The sequence below is a fragment of the Lagenorhynchus albirostris genome, chromosome 6, assembly GCF_949774975.1.
Source record: "Lagenorhynchus albirostris chromosome 6, mLagAlb1.1, whole genome shotgun sequence".
Lineage (NCBI taxonomy): Eukaryota > Metazoa > Chordata > Mammalia > Artiodactyla > Delphinidae > Lagenorhynchus > Lagenorhynchus albirostris.
The window spans coordinates 51,542,926-51,559,084 of NC_083100.1; the positions used below are offsets into that span (position 1 = coordinate 51,542,926).

At 40.3% G+C, this 16,159-nt stretch overlaps 1 long non-coding RNA gene across 1 annotated transcript in view; it reads left to right on the forward strand.

The window, feature by feature from the left end:
• Nucleotides 1–15,757, forward strand: part of LOC132522256 (uncharacterized) — a 128,812-nt gene extending 113,055 nt beyond the window's left edge. The window contains exon 4 of the long non-coding RNA XR_009541131.1: nucleotides 14,760–15,757. This is a non-coding gene — a long non-coding RNA (uncharacterized LOC132522256). The remainder of the gene's footprint in view (nucleotides 1–14,759) is intronic.
• The last annotated feature ends 402 nt before the right edge of the window (nucleotides 15,758–16,159 follow it).

Genomic DNA, 16,159 nt, shown 5'->3' on the forward strand with positions numbered 1-16,159 from the left:
CCTTTACTGTCATTTCTGACATCCCAGGACTTGTGTGTGACCAGTGATTGTCACAACATTACCATCATATATCATTGGTTTAGCAAAATCCATAATATAAACAAAGCAACAATGCATATTGCTTGGAATACTGTTCATATGAGAATATTCACTTCCAAACATAGCTAATTATTCTAGAAGCAATTTGGAGTCAGGATCTCTTTGTGGGTTTGTTTTGTTGTGGCTATTCTCTCATTCAATTGCAAGATCAATGTACAGGTGGTTTTGCCTTAATACAACATGTATATTCCTGAAAAAAGAAAACCCTACTCAAATCTGCAAAATCACACACTAAACATAATAGGGTTTATTGGCAAATTAGTATCAGCATCAAGCCACTCAAAACATATACAATTTCCACTCAAAACATACAAAACTTTACAATATGAGTTAACAAAAAGAATGGTATTTCTAATAAAAATACAGCACAGTTTAAAAAAACTATTACATAGTTAATAAATTTAAAAATACTACTATATAAATAGGTCCTTGCATAAAAGTTAGAAAAACACTTACATTAAAAAAACAAAAAACTAAACGTAGCTTATAGAAGAGCTGGGGCTGCTGAGTGATGGAGATGAGGACCAAGAGCACAAAGGTCAGGGAGAACCATGCCATGAGCGCCTCCAGAAGAGCAGGAGGCCAGACGGCACCAAGAGGACAGTGGATGAGCTGGCACAGCACAGCCCAGCCCAGCCCGAGATGTTCAGCTGTCCTAGTGCACTTTGCATTCAGCTGCTGTTACACAGTGGTACAAAGCACTAACATGCTGGGGAAAAGTCACACGTGAACCGACACGACCTGCAAGCTAACGTCAATCCCCGATCCCAGTTACACAGGAGCTGAGTCACACTGCAGAACATACATTAAAGCACAAAAACTGTCAAGAACAATGAAAGTGATGATTCTGGAAGCTCTTGGTTATGTACAAAAACAATTATTAAAAACTTTGTAAAACATTTTTATTCGAGTATAGTTAATTTACAGTGTCGTGTTAGTTTCAAGTGTACAGCAAAGTAAATCAGTTATACATATACATATATTCACTCTTTTTTAGATTCTTTTCCCATATAGGCCATTACAGAGTATTGAGTAGAGTTCCCTGTGCTATACAGTAGGTTCTTATTAGTTATCTATTTTATATATGGTAGTGTGTATATGTCAATCCCAATCTCCCAATTTATCCCTCCCCTGCTTAGCCCCTGGTAACCATAAGTTTGTTTTCTACATCTGTAACTATATTTCTGTTTTGTAGATAAATTCATTTGTACCCTTTTTTAAGATTCCACATATAATTTATATCATGTGATATTTGTCTTTCTCTGTCTGACTTAGTTCACTTAGTATGACAATCTCTAGATCCATCCATGTTGTTGCAAATGGCATTATTTCATTCTTTTTTATGGCTGAGTAATATTCCACTGTATATATGTACTACATCTTCCTTATCCATTCCTCTGTTGATGGAAAAACTTTTAAACAGTTTAAAAAAAAGGGGAAAAAGAGATAATAATTAATCTGACTTAGAGGATATATTAACTAATTAATTTTGTAAAGCACATTATATGGAATTTGAGTCCATAAATACTTATAGAAATATAAACAATAATATGAAGTATAATTAATGAAAGTTATATATATATGAAGAAATAAATGTAAAGAAAAATCATGTATCCCAAAATATCTTGTTTCTCCACCAACTTCAGTCCAGTCATCATTTAAAATCATCATATGCACTAGAGCTGCTGAGATACTATTGTTTCTGGACTGTTGTGTCAAACTTTAGAAATTTGACCAACTAAACTTTTTATAATACATTTTTCTAACAAATGTTGGTAAGACTTCACGTTTATTCCCTTTTTCCAGAAGTTTCTATTAAGTTGGTGGTGATATTCAGTTGTGCTCAATTCAAAATTAATATTGATTTTAACACTCAGCCATATGACATCTTTGATTTACCTCTATCCTTAATGAAGAAAATGATTAGGATGATTTTTTTAAAATTTCTTATGAATAATAAAATATAATTAAACTGCTCTAAAGTTATGTTGTCTAACATGGTAACCATTAGCCACGTGTGATTATTCAAATTAATTAAAATTAAATAAAAGTAAAAATGTAGTTCCTCAGTCATACCCACCACATTTCAGGTGCCCAGCAACTTACGTGGGACTATTGGCTACTGCACTGGACAGTGAAGCTATAGAATATTCCCACCATCACAGAAAGTTCAACAGCAGAGCAATTATTCTATTGAGCTACACACCTGTGCCAAATTTCTGCAAATGTACAATAGTTAAAGGGTAAATTCTGCCTTTAGAAAGTGTTAGCATATATTTAGCCTCCTTCTCCCCTTCATCTATAGTACTAAGTGTTGGGAAGAGTCCTCTCTCCTGGTTTTGCCTTGGGTCCTGGGAGAGAGGGAGCCCACCCAGACACCCTCAGACATGGACCACCTTTTGCAGATGCTGTCAGTGCCCTGCCACATCTTTGGCTCGATGACTTCAATGTGCGCCAGCCATCTTCCAACGGCCTGTGTCTCCATTTCTCTGCCCCAGGCCTTTTTCTGAAGCTGCTGTGAGACACTCTGCCTGGACCCCTGGCAGGTGCCAAGAAATTAACACCCACTAAAAGAAATCTTCAACCAATAATTGTTAAAAGTTGGTGTTAAATTACTCTGGCTTCCCCATTCCGTAGGTGGGAAACCTCTGAGCTGTGTGTTTTGCAGCATTTTCCAGAGTGGCTTAAGGTGGTAGCTGGCCCCCTGTGCTGAGGATCTTTCCTCTCCTGTATCACTTTCCACACCTCTCCTCTGTTTCCTTGCACCTCCAAATAAACATTTTGCACTCAAATCGTTGTCCAAACTAAGACAATATCCAAATGGTGGGGTAAAAGGGATAATTAGAAAGAAGGGAGGGATTCAAGATACTAAAGATAACCAATATTTATGTCATTAGATTGTGAACTCCTTGAGAGCAAAGCTTGTAGCTTAATTTTCTATCCCCAATGTCTAGCACATATGAGGCACTCAGTAGTAGTATAGCGTACAGTGTTTCATACGTTGTTTCTTTGATATCCCAACAATCCTATTCAGTAGCTCTTGCTGCTGTTTTTCAGCTGAGCAAATTAAAGATCAAATAATTTTAATGAACTGCCCAAAGTCACACAGTTAGTGCCCATGTTCAGCCTGGAACCAGGGCTTTAGACTCCAAGCCCTATGCTCTCATCCCTGTAGCTGGCGCTGCTGTGCGGGTCATCATCGTCCCATTGACTTGCCTGCTGGCCTCTCAGCAGACCTCAGCTATGCCCACGCCGTGCTCTGCGCACCAACCTCTGCCTGACTGAAGAGGGTGAAGATGTTATTTATTTCTGCTCCTTTTCAGTGGGCTAAGTGTGTGTTACTAACCTCACGCAGTAGCTTCTGTTATCAGGGACTGTGGCCCTTTGTCTCGAGCCTTGATCCTAAAACAAAATGGAAAGAAGACAACAGTGGGTTCCCTGGCTCCGCACCCTCTCATCTCTGCAAGTCCCAGTGTCTCCCAGACTCACCCTCAGAAGTCTCAAGGCCCTATGTTATTGTATCCTGCCCAGGGCTCCCCTACCCAGGCAGTGCCAAGATTCTGGAGCAATCCAGAAGGGAAGAGGAACTTCTGTACCACAGCGCATCACTCCAGATTCTGCCCTTGCTTCTGCTCTCTGAATTTTTTGCTCAGACTATTAGCATGGCTCTTGATTAGGGCTGTTTTCCTTTTGGTGAAATATTTTCCCTTGAAGGGGTAGTATGAGGTTTTGGTCAAGCTTGTTGGCTCTGGAGAAAGAACGCCTGGATTAGAATTTATTTCCTTAGCTTTACTAAACACTGAGTGTGAGCCTTGAGCAAATTATTTTAAATTCTCTCTAAGTTTCAGTATCCTGATCTGTAGAACACAAGTGATTATGAGAGTACCCACTCATAAAAAAAAGTATCCATAGGTTATGAGGATTAAGTGAGATAGTCCACGTAAAAGCACTCAGCACATTGTAAACACATAAATACTATTAGATGCTATTATTGGACACATGTTTTGTATGTCCCACCCTTCCCCTCCCCCCCCGCTATAAGCCTAGTTTGAACCCCAAGAAACCCAAACCTGTCACTGATGGGGTGGCCTGGGCCCCCATTTATCGAGAAATTGAATTTAGATTAATGTGTTCTCTTTCAAGACTAACAGGAACTCTGGGACTCACAATTCCTTAATGGAAAGACATGCATTTTTTTAAATAGATCTTTATTGGAGTATAATTGCTTCACAATACTGTGTTAGTTTCTGTTGCACAACAAAGCGAATCAGCCATATGCATACACATGTCCCCATATCCCCTCCCTCTTGAGCCTCCCTCCCATCCTCCCTATCCCATCCCCCTAGGTCATTGCAAAGCACCGAGCCAATCTCCCTGTGCTATGCTGCTGCTTCCCACCAGCCAACTATTTTACATTCGGTAGTGTATATATGTCGATGCTACTCTCACTTCGCCCAGCTTCACCCTCCCACCCCATGTCATCAAGTTCATTCTCTATGTCTACCTCTTTATTCCTGCCCTGCAACTAAGTTCATCAGTATCTTTTTTTTTTTTAGATTCCATATATATGTGTTAGCATACGGTATTTGTTTTTCTGACTTACTTCACTCTGTATGACAGATTCTAGGTCCAGCCACCTCACTACAAATAACTCAATTTCGTTTCTTTTTATGGCGGAGTAATATTCCACGGTATATATGTGCCACATCTTCTTTATCCATTCATCTGTCGATGGACACTTAGGTTGCTTCCATGTCCTGGCTAAATAGAGCTGCAATGAACATTGTGGTACATGACTCTTTTTGAATTATGGCTTTCTCAGGGTATATGCCCAGTAGTGGGATTGCTGGGTCGTATGGTAGTTCTATTTTTAGTTTTAAGGAACCTCCATAGTGGTTGTAAAATATTTGCAAATGAAACAACAGACAAAGGATTAATCTCCAAAATATACAAACAGCTCATGGAGCTCAGTATCAAAAAAACCAAACAATCCAGTTAACAAATGGGTGGAAGACCTACATAGACATTTCACCAAGGAAGACATACAGATGGCCAAGAGGCACATGAAAAGATGCTCAACATCACTAATTATTAGAGAAATGCAAATCAAAACTACAATGAGGTATCACCTCACGCTGGTCAGAATGGCCATTATCAGAAAAGCTAGAAACAATAAATGCTGGAAAGGGTGTGGTGAAAAGGGAACCCTCCTACACTCTTGGTGGGAATGTAAATTGATATGCATTTTTAATGAGAGCAGTCTAAGAAGAGAGCCCATTTGCAAGCAGGGTGCCACAAGATGGTAGGAACCACTTGCCTCCACATATAAAGCCAAGCTCTTTATCTCCCAGTTATTCATGGGACTGTGCTAAATGCTCGGTGTAGGTTAAACAGTATATCCTGTACACGAAGGTGGCAGATACCTTCTGATAAACACATATATGCGTGTTTTCATAACCAAAACCTACAAAAAGAAGGGGCGGAACCTCTTCAAATAGAATAATTAAAGGCTGAGAGGATTTTAAAAATAAAAGTCATCTCGTGAGCTATATTATTCCTCCTCATTGTGCTTAGCTATGGTACAATATTGATTTTTATTTACAACCTTTTATTTTTAAAGTGTAGATTATATTACTCTATGATACTACATTTCCTATCCAGAAAATTTGGGTGCAAAGACTAACAATTTTTTTCTAATTTTTACATTCATGCAAACTGTCACTGTTACAAATGCATAAGAATTAAATTCCACTTGGCTATGCATTTAATGAGGCACCTAGTGGAGAACATAAATATATGACATGAAATTGGAAAAGCTCCAGAGAATCTGGGCACCAAGGTAGGAAACCTGAAGGGATGCTGCCTTAATTTCCCTCTCCAGGCTTTTCCACAGCAAAGCTCAGTTGTCCAGCTCACAGGCACTTTCAAACTGGAATGATTTCAAAGGAAAAATGGTCACTGTCTTTCCTACATCCTGTGATGCACTATAATTCTCAGGAAGACAAGAATTTAGGCATACAATTGAATTTGGAAGAAACGTTTTTTTTAGGTTCTTATTACCAAACAAGATGGAGTCATACTCACTCCCTAGAAAAGAATTCTGGGGCAGAAGCTTGCCTTTCAATCTGTTTGGTTTTATAACTTTTTAATAAACTGTCCTGAAGATGGCGCCACATGCTTAGCTATGTTACAACCTGCATCATTGTGTGATTCTGTCTGAAATTCAAGTCCCTAATAACTATACAGATTTACAGAAAGATCTGTAGGAAATGCTACCTTGAAATGACATTCCTATAGTAAAGCATAAAGATTAATCTAAGTCAGTCAAGGAATAATCCAATTAGATCTTTTTAAATTTTTCAGTTAGGGAAAGGAGTTACAGGAAAAAATACAGCAAATGCTATTTGGGTTACACGAATGGCACGTTCCGAAAGCCAAAATCCATCTCTGACCTTGTTCCTTCTCTTTTGTCCCCTCTTTGCAGTCAATGGCACCACGATCTATCAAGTTGCCAGAGCCAGAAACTTGAATGACATCTTTGATCCTTCTCTCCACTTTAAACTTGCCCACCCGCAACGCCGCATCTAGTCAATCACCCAGTCCTATCTATTCTCGTCCATAAATGTCTCTCAAGTGTTTCCCATCTCTCCATTCCTTCTACCACCAGCAAAGTCCGAAAGTCCCAAGTCCCATCCTCCCTGTGCCACTGCAGGAGAATATTGGCTGGTTCCCCTTTCTCACAGCTTGCTCTTCTCAATCTGCTCTCCACCCTCCACCTAGAGTGATCTTTCAAAAGACAGACCCAATCACGTAATCTCCCTGTTTACAATATTCCACAGCTCCCTAGTGCTCTCAGGTGAAATCCAAACTCTTTTTATAATCTAGTTGCCTCCTGCCATGGCCCCCCTTCCCCAGCTTCATCTTGCAGCACTGTCCCGCTTCTTCTTCGGCCTTAGTCATAACAGATTTCTTCTCACTTCCTGATATGTTTGCTTCAGGGCTCTTTATTCCCACTGCTGCTGCTCGTGCCCCCAGAAACAGCTGCAGCTCACACCCAGAGCCATCACCACCTCCAGGCATCTAACTCGTGCTCATCCTGTTGGTCTCAGCATAAACACACTTTCCTCACGGAAGAGACCCATCCAGTACATTAGGACCAAGCATACTATGATTCCATAACACCCTGTTCTTTCCTACCTTTAATAGTCATCTCATTTTATCATCAATCATCCATGTATTTTTCCCCTGCCAGATGATAAATTCTGAGAAAGCAGGAACAGTGTCTGTCCCCAAGCAACATTCTTACAATGACCTCTGAGGCCTTTCATCATCCGCCTCTGTCAACTTACCTCCTGCCCTGGTTGCCTGCAGTTCTCCCTCATTTCTTTGCTTCAACCTCCTTGCTTGTTCTTCTCTGCCGCTTCACCTAGTTGGCCTCTCTTCTGCTCCTCTAACTTTTTAGACGCACGATCCTGCCTCAAGGCCTTGCTCCCCCTCCACCTAGAATGCATCGCTCCAGTTCTGTGTGTGGCTCTCTCCCGAACCTGCTTCAGACTTTTATTCAAAGGCCACATTCTCAGTGGAGTCTTCTCCAACCACCCAGTGTACCACACCCCGCCCGCCCCCCAACATTCCAGTTCCTCTGCTGCCTTTATTGTTCTCCTTAGCTCTGTCACTGTCTAATATAATTTCATGGTTTATTATCCACCTCCCTCCACTAGGATGTAAACTCTGTGAGGGCAGGGACTTTTGTCTCTCTGCTTCCTTACTGAATCTCCAGCACCTGGACTTGTGCCTAGCACAAAGTAGTCAGTGGAACTCTTCATCCTAGTCCTGCCCTCGTGATTTCATAAACTAAGTTTTTTCATCTTTTTTGGTACTAAGTCATTCTAAGTTATGGGTGGGAGGAATTTTATCTTCACCCCGAAAGTCTTCCCTCTTCCTGATTACTTTAGCTTCCTACTTTCAGAAGTAGTATGTCTTTTTGGTGAGGGATCAGAGAAATCAGAACTAAAACTGTCTTCCCATGAAAATATAAAAGTAGAAATGTACTGATGTCCTTTAAGTTTCAGTTGTTTCCGAATAATAATTTCCTGAAAACTAGGAGAACATTCAGTGTGAGGCCAGATCTACCAGTCTTGTTAAAAACATCTCCTCCTGAACAGCTCCTAGGGTGGTGGTTCCTTATCTTTCTGTTAATTGACGAGACACTCAGAAAAAGTCTGATTCCCTCACATCACTGGGGCACATGCTAAAGGTTTTTATGTTGAAACCCATGGATTTGCCTAGCTGTACAACCAGCCTGATCGTTTGGGTCGAAATGTGAGGTTTCTAAAGCCAAACCAGCTGTGCAGTTAGATGGAGCCCAATTTCCTGAGCAGGAAATGGCAAAGAAGAATCAGGTTAAATGACTGCAATATGGGTACACCGTCATTTTGTAATATTTTAACACCTTGCAATGATCAGCAACTCCAGGAGAAAATGGCATTCATTCTCACAATATGTAAGGCTGATTCATGGCTAATGATTTATCACAGATGTTTGATTCGACTTCCATTTTCAGAGTTATGAGTAAACAGATGCTTACCACCCTCTGATTTCAAGGGAATATCATATTGCAACTGCAATTAAGCCCAGTTTCTATATGAACATGTGAAATATTGTTACAGAGAAAACTGAGAATGATCATTTATAATACAAAATAGGAGTGAAAGAAAGTCTCTTATACCAAAATTTGAATTTTTGACAGAAGACACAGATTCCAGTTAATTAAAGCCAAAGGAAAGAGAAAGTCTAGTGCTATGTTTGGTTGAGAGTATAAACACAAGATTTGAAAAAGCAGCTCATGTTTTTTCCCCATTACAAAATAGCAAAAGACTTGCCAACAAAAAGGAAATCATGTGGGTACAATGAGTAAAGGGGGCTGAAGAGGCTGCTCTTTAGTCACCTTCGTGAGGATTTGGGTGACACTTAGACTGTAAATGGTCAAGATAAAGTTTGAGGAAAGAAGCTAGAGAATAGCAGTCATCAATTGCACGTTCCTGGAGTGAAGTTCAGCAGAAAAGAAAAAGTCTACATGGTAATTTAATTAAAATAGGCATCCAGACCAGCAGAAATGGAGGAGAATGAGAGAGAGATGTGGAACGAGAAGAGATAACTTGCAGAAGAATTCCCCGTAATTGGGAGAGATAAGGGTGAAAGAGCAGAGGCATGGTCAGCGTTCACACATAAGAATGAAAAAAAGTGGCCAAGGAATGAATAAAGTTACAAAAACTAAGCTATGTAAGTATCTTCCTTTCCAAAAGACTGATCATCAAAATTTGTTAAAGGGATTATATTTTCAAAGATTCTTCAAATTAACAGAAAGATTAAAACCAAACATAATGGAAGAGACCTTCTGGAAAAGAAGTGCTCCTTAAAATTCCAGAGGAGATCCTGCTCAACAGAAGCCTAAATGATAAAACTAGGACTATGATTAATAATAGAGAAATCTACAGCCATTCCTATTTGGTCTTGGAAGTGATTACCTTGATCAGAAAAAAATAGTGTATGTGAGTCCCAGACTTGGTTCAAAGGAAAACTGATTGGAAGGAAATGGTAAATCCTGAAAGTAAAATACCTGCCTGGTCCCATATTGGAAAACCTCTCCCTTATATTGACACTATTAAAAAAATTTTTTTAAACCCATGGAGGAACGTAAAATGAAACACTCTGACCCAGTTCCACCATGTGGAGTCCAAAAGTGTGAACAAATAGAAATCAACTTTCTCGAAATATGTTCCACTGAATGCTGTTGTCTGGTCATCCACATTAGGAATTTCTGGGTTTAACAGAATTAAGCAAGTTTAGTTACTATTAGGAGAAGCAACCTGCTCTAGTCCTTGGGCATCCCTGTACATTCTTGCTGGCTGTGCCAACATTGCAAGACCCTGATCATTCCTTTCCTGGGCCATTTGTCATGGTTGTACTGCAGTGAGAGGTTTTGCAGCACGCAGCCTCAAGGAAGGAGGTAAAGTCTCCCTCTGGGAACAGACTTGAGAAAAGGGGTAGACTCCCCAAGTTCTTAGGTGAATTCCTCAGCTGTAACACAAATCCACTGATGCACAGCATCCCCTGGGTCCCCTCTGCATTTCCTTCCAGGCTTTGGGGGACGAGGGGAACAAAGGCAAACACGCTACTCATGCTACTTGCTGTAATAAAGGTCTTTGTCTCTGACCCAGGAGTTTCATGTCTTCCCCCAGCATACATAAAAAGGGGACAAGCTATCTTGTTAGTTGGAAGGGAGGTAAAATCCCTGACCCTGACACTTACTATAGGATTTCTTAGCACAACCCTCCAAGGAGATGGCATGGTACAAATCATTTCCCAAACTTATTTGATCATGTAAATTCATTCTCCTATATAATTTTGCAACACATACCTTGGGAAACCCTATTTTAAGAACACTGATGCAGGTCTTGGTGAAATATGTACAGGACGCAGACCCTGATCACTCTTTTCCTGACCCATTTGTCGTGGCTGGGTTGCAGTGAGCAACTTGCAGCATGTAACATTGAGGAAGGAGGTAAAGTCTCCCTCTGGGACAGGAGCAGACTTGCTAGAGAAGAGGGAGATTCCCCAAGCTCAGAGGAGAATTCCTTGGCTGCAGAAAGACTTGCCCACCACCCCACCCCAGATGCATCTTTTTCAATGGCCTGCTATGCTACCCACAATTCCCACCATTTGAATGATTCCATTGGTAAAATGCATTTTTTCCAGAAGTTTCCTATTAAAATGCAAACACATTACCTGGAGGTGTGGTACATGAATATATTAATGCTTTAACTTAGATTAATCCCTTAACATGGAGGAGATTTGAAGAGGGAGTTGGCCTCTGATGAGAAGTGGAGGGTGGGCTATAAGTTTGGAAAGGTCCTGGGATTAAAATCGTGTGTGGGCAGAAGAGGCAAAACAGAAGCACTGTAGTGACGAGTCCTCCTTTTTCCTCTCATCCTCTCCCCAAATACAGTACTTTGGGTCAGAATTTATGTTTTAAATGAATTCCCGAAATGCTTATCTTGTCCCTTTCTTCTTTCTTAAATGTCTTCTTTTTCCTTCTGAACTGTAAATTTGTCAGTCCCACCAGATGAGTAGGTAAAAATCTAGATATTAGTCTTTTTTAGAGGACGCTTGAGTCAGCATCGTTTAGCAGAACAGGAGAGGAACTTTTAGGCTATTGGGCAAATGTTTTCAAAACAAACTCTTCATTCCTTGAGGACATTTTTCAAGGGACCCGAACAGGAGGAGCAGAAGTCAAGGCTTTAGCCTTACACTTCCCGACTCTGCTGAATGCCAGTCTCGCTAGTCTGGTGTCTGTGGTTGTTCTGTTTGTTTTATGTGTTTTTGTTTTTTTGAGCAGGAAACTGGGAGGTTTATAGTAGGTATGGCTCAATAATTCTTTCAATTATAACAGTTGCTGCTTGAAAACCATGCATATTCTAATGCTTTTACTTGAGTCACAACCTTCTAGAAGCTGCTATCACAGTTATTTAACTTGTACATGGTTTTGCTATGTTCTCATCACCATTTGGGGAAAGTTATTCAGAGAGAATGGACTAGGGATTTTTGTATTTGCTTTCTTTTATTTTTTTAACATCTTTATTGGGGTATAATTGCTTTACAATGGTGTGTTAGTTTCTGCTTTATAACAAAGTGAATCAGTTATACATATACATATGTTCCCATATCTCTTCCCTCTTGCGTCTCCCTCCCTCCCACCCTCCCTATCCCACCCCGCCAGGCGGTCACAAAGCACCGAGCCGATATCCCTGTGCCATGCGGCTGCTTCCCACTAGCTATCTACTTTACGTTTGGTAGTGTATTTGCTTTCTCAAAAAAAAAAAAAAGGTTATGTGTCCTCGGCACTCAGGTCATTGTACTACAGGAAACTGAGCTTTTCCATGAAAAAAAAGTCTTTCCCTGTGGTGTTTACAGCATGTTCCACATACATCAGGTTTTATGCTACTTCAAGGACCAGTACCATGTTATCCTACAATGGCATTTCAAACATCACCATGCCAGATGGGCTATTACAAGAAAAATGTTCCAGAACAGCCAATTAAATTTCTTTGTGTTTTATAACCAGACCTAACAGAATATAGTCTCTCTGGAAGAAAATATTCTTGGATCAACCAACTCTCTCAGTTCTCTGTCATATTCAGGGGTCATTTTCATTCATAGAAAGCCTCTGAGAAGTGAGCAGGAAAGCTTGACCCTGACGCTGGACACATTGTATAACGTGCAAGGTCATTTGGGCCTGATGAATTCTAAATCCTCAGGGCACATGAGCCGCCCTTTAACATAATCCTCTTCTGGATTCCTGCGTGGTGAAAGCTCCAACACAATGAGAAATAAATATGACTGCGTATAGACTCTCTGGTTCTTCAAAAAAACATTTCCAAGCACACTGTGAAAAACAAGACTGCCTGCAGGATATTTTCATTTCTGATTACAGATGGGCCACCCCTTTGGCTCCTTATAATTCACATCATAACGTACTAGTCCTTCCAGGGATTTCACAGCATTTTCTGGCCTAGGAAGGTCATTTACATTCAAGATCATCAATATATTGGCATTGAACCTAAGATGTCACCCACTGACAAATTATCACCAAAAAATATGAATACTTTCTGTTCACTTTTCAAAGTCTCCAGAGAATTCTTATGAAAAAATTTTCCTTCCATTGAAACAGATGGAGCAAAATATTTTAGCAACGGGCAGTTTTTTGGTTGTTTTGTTTCATTTTCTCTCAAGGGTTATTTTTTTTAATAAATCTTTTAAAATAAATAAATTAACTTATTTATTTTTGGCTGCTTTGGGTCTTCGTTGCCACGTGGGCCTTCTCTAGTTGCGGCGAGCGGGGGCTACTCTTCATTGCGGTGCACGGGCTTCCCATTGCAGTGGCCTCTCGTTGCGGAGCACGGGCTCTAGGCGCACGGGCTTCAGTAGTTGTGGCGCACGGGCTTAGTTGCTCCGCGGCATGTGGGATCTCCCCGAACCAGGGCTCGAACTTGTGTCCCCTGCGTTGGCAGGCGGATTCTTAACCACTGCACCACCAAGGGAAGTCCCAAGGGTTATTTTTTGTTAAGAGGGGAAAATGCATTTTTAGTTTACTCAGAATTAAGAGTTAGTAGTAAAAGCAGGAGTTGCTCTTCAAATGCCACTAAAATGGCACTTCTATAACATAGCATCCCTTATGTTTAGAGCTGGTGAGCACTTTTAATAACCCCTTTTGCTGGTGCCCAAGGTTGCTGGAATGCTCAAGTGACTGCAGACGCCTTGTTTAGCTCAGAAAATTTCCACAGGTTCTGTCTCGCCTCCTCTTTCAACTCTTCTTACTCCTTTCTGGCTGCCTCCATTGTATCCCATGGCCTTCTTGGCTTTAATTATGCTCCATCTTAGATGCTGTTGATACCCTTCCCATAGCCCCTAGGACCTTGCCATTTAGCGCATGCTGACCAGACTTTCAGCTGCCAGAACATGCATCTCATTGTAGAGCCTGCTCTGCCCATGTGCATGGGAGCAGCCCTCATCAATGGCTGACAGAAATTGGTGGACACAACTTTATATATCTTACGGTTTTATCTGTCTATTATGCCTCAGTAAAGCTGAGTGGAAAAGAAAGTTGGTGTATACATACCCAGCTCCCAGCTCCCTCGCACTCAGTAGAATAACTCTGAGGTATATGTTCTACAGTGGCTTCATGATTTCTCTGGCAGTTTTAAGCTCCAGGTACCCACAGTGGTACCTGATAGCACATCCTTTATTCACTTCCTTTATTTTCCCGTATCACTTCACCATTCCGCTACCTATGTTTTCTGGGATAACCTCCCAAAGAACTACTTGGTTTGTTGTCCCAGGGCCTGCTTTTGGGGAACCTTAATCAAGACACTGCCACTGTCAGTATTCTTTTCTTACGTGCTTTCATCCTATATTTAAGTGATGTCATACTGTATGTTCAAACTACCAGCCAGATAACATCCCAGCTCCAGCAGCCTGGATCCCTACACATTTTGGGGCAAGGCTGAGAATTAGAAGTCATATTTATACTAGAAAGGTATGATTTCATTAGCAATATATTTTTCTTTTATTATATATTTATGTCGCTAGGTAAATTGACCTGTTATACTAATATGTTAATGATTCGTATGTCTGTGTCTCCAGGCCAGAGCTCGTTCCCTCTCTCTGTCTCTCTCTCTCGATTTTTGCACATGTATATTGAATGGCCTACTTGTCACTGGGATATACCCACTCCCATCACATTTAGCATAAACAATCTTTAGCTCAACAAATTTCCTTTTAACCCTGTCCTGCCCCCAGGCTTTCCAGTGATGCACCCAATTGTTTAAGTCAGAAACCAGGGAAAAGCCTTGACAACTCTCATTTAACCCGTTATCCAAGAGGCATGTGTTCAACTACAAGTAGTAAACAACTCAATTTACACATCCTTTATTAACAGCAGCTTAAGTGCTATTGCCTTATGTTTCTCACATAACATGTAGGTTCAAGGTAGGTGGCTGTGGTGTTGATTCAATAACTTTAAAATGCCTAATAATATTTTTGCCATTCACTTGGCATTGCCCAATGGAATCAAGACAGAGCTGCATCATTTTCTCTTTCAGGAAAACAGAAAAAAGCAGCAGCAGCCATGAGTCCACCAGGAAACAAAGCTTTCCCTGAAGAACCTCCGAGCAGACTTCTCTGTACAGCTCATTTGTCAGACAAGCCAGATGACTGACCCAGCTGCAGGGGAGACCAGAAAGTGGGGAACAGGATCGCTATGATTGTATTACCCCATCAAGATCCATTGACTCAAGATGGGCACATTGGCACCTCAAAAAACCAAGAAGAAAGTGAAAACAGATATTAAGTAATTTGCAACATCTGCAACAAACACCATCCGCCTTCCAATCACACATCAGGTTAAGTCTACTCTACCCCTTAAATACCTCTAAATTGCATCTCCTTTATCACTACCCCTACTTTAACCTAAATTGCTATCATCTATGCTCAGGATCAGAGCAGCAGACCTTCATTGTTTCTCTGCTGTATAATACTGTTTCTTCCTTCCAATTTCTTCTCCAACTTTATCCAGTGTGATCTTTCATGGAGTTAAATCTGAACTTGTTATTCATTCGGCTTAAACCACTTCAGCGGCAAACACCAGGCTATTTCTTTCCTCTGCTCCTCTGGTCCCCCCTGCATAGTACTTGCTTTACCAACCACTCCCACTTACCCACATGTAGCTAATTCCTAATTATCCTTTAAGGTTTTCTCTCACTCTTCCCATCACATTGCTCATCTCTCAGCTAAGGTAGGTGCAACTTCATGTGTTCTCAAATAGTGTATTTGTATTGTATAATTGTTCTGTTTAATACGATTCTGTATTATCATTGTCTCATATCGTTGTCATCGCTACTGAATAGAGTTTCTTTAAAATTAAAGCTTTTGTTTCATTCACAGCCGAGTCCGTACCACCCAGCACAATACCTGGCACATAAGCATTCTGTTAATGCTTATTGAATAACAGGTTGATTAATTGAAGAAGAATACTTGCATATTGTTGTTAATTGGGTAGACACTTGTAATAAAAGAATGAACAAGAGACAGCATAACAAAATTACGGAGTGTGGAATCTGGATCTTTACAGACTATCTCCACAAGGTCCGCTCTGTGACCTTCAACTAGTTAAGTTAATCTCTTTGTGCAAATTTCCTCATATGTAAAATGTAGATAATGATAATACTAAAAAGACTGTAATAAGAATTTTAAAAGTTAATGCTTATAATTGTAAGTAATGTATAGAGTAATACCTGACACATGATAAATGTTACAAATGTTTTTTAAATAAGTAAATAAGACAGTCATGATTCCTGTCCCCACAGAACTTACAGTAGAGGTCAGTGCTGTCCAATAGAAATATAAGGTGAGCCACATATATAATTTAAAATTTTCTGATAGCCAGATTAAAAGTGATTAGATTACAATTTAAATTAATTTTAAGAATTTATTTAAACTAACA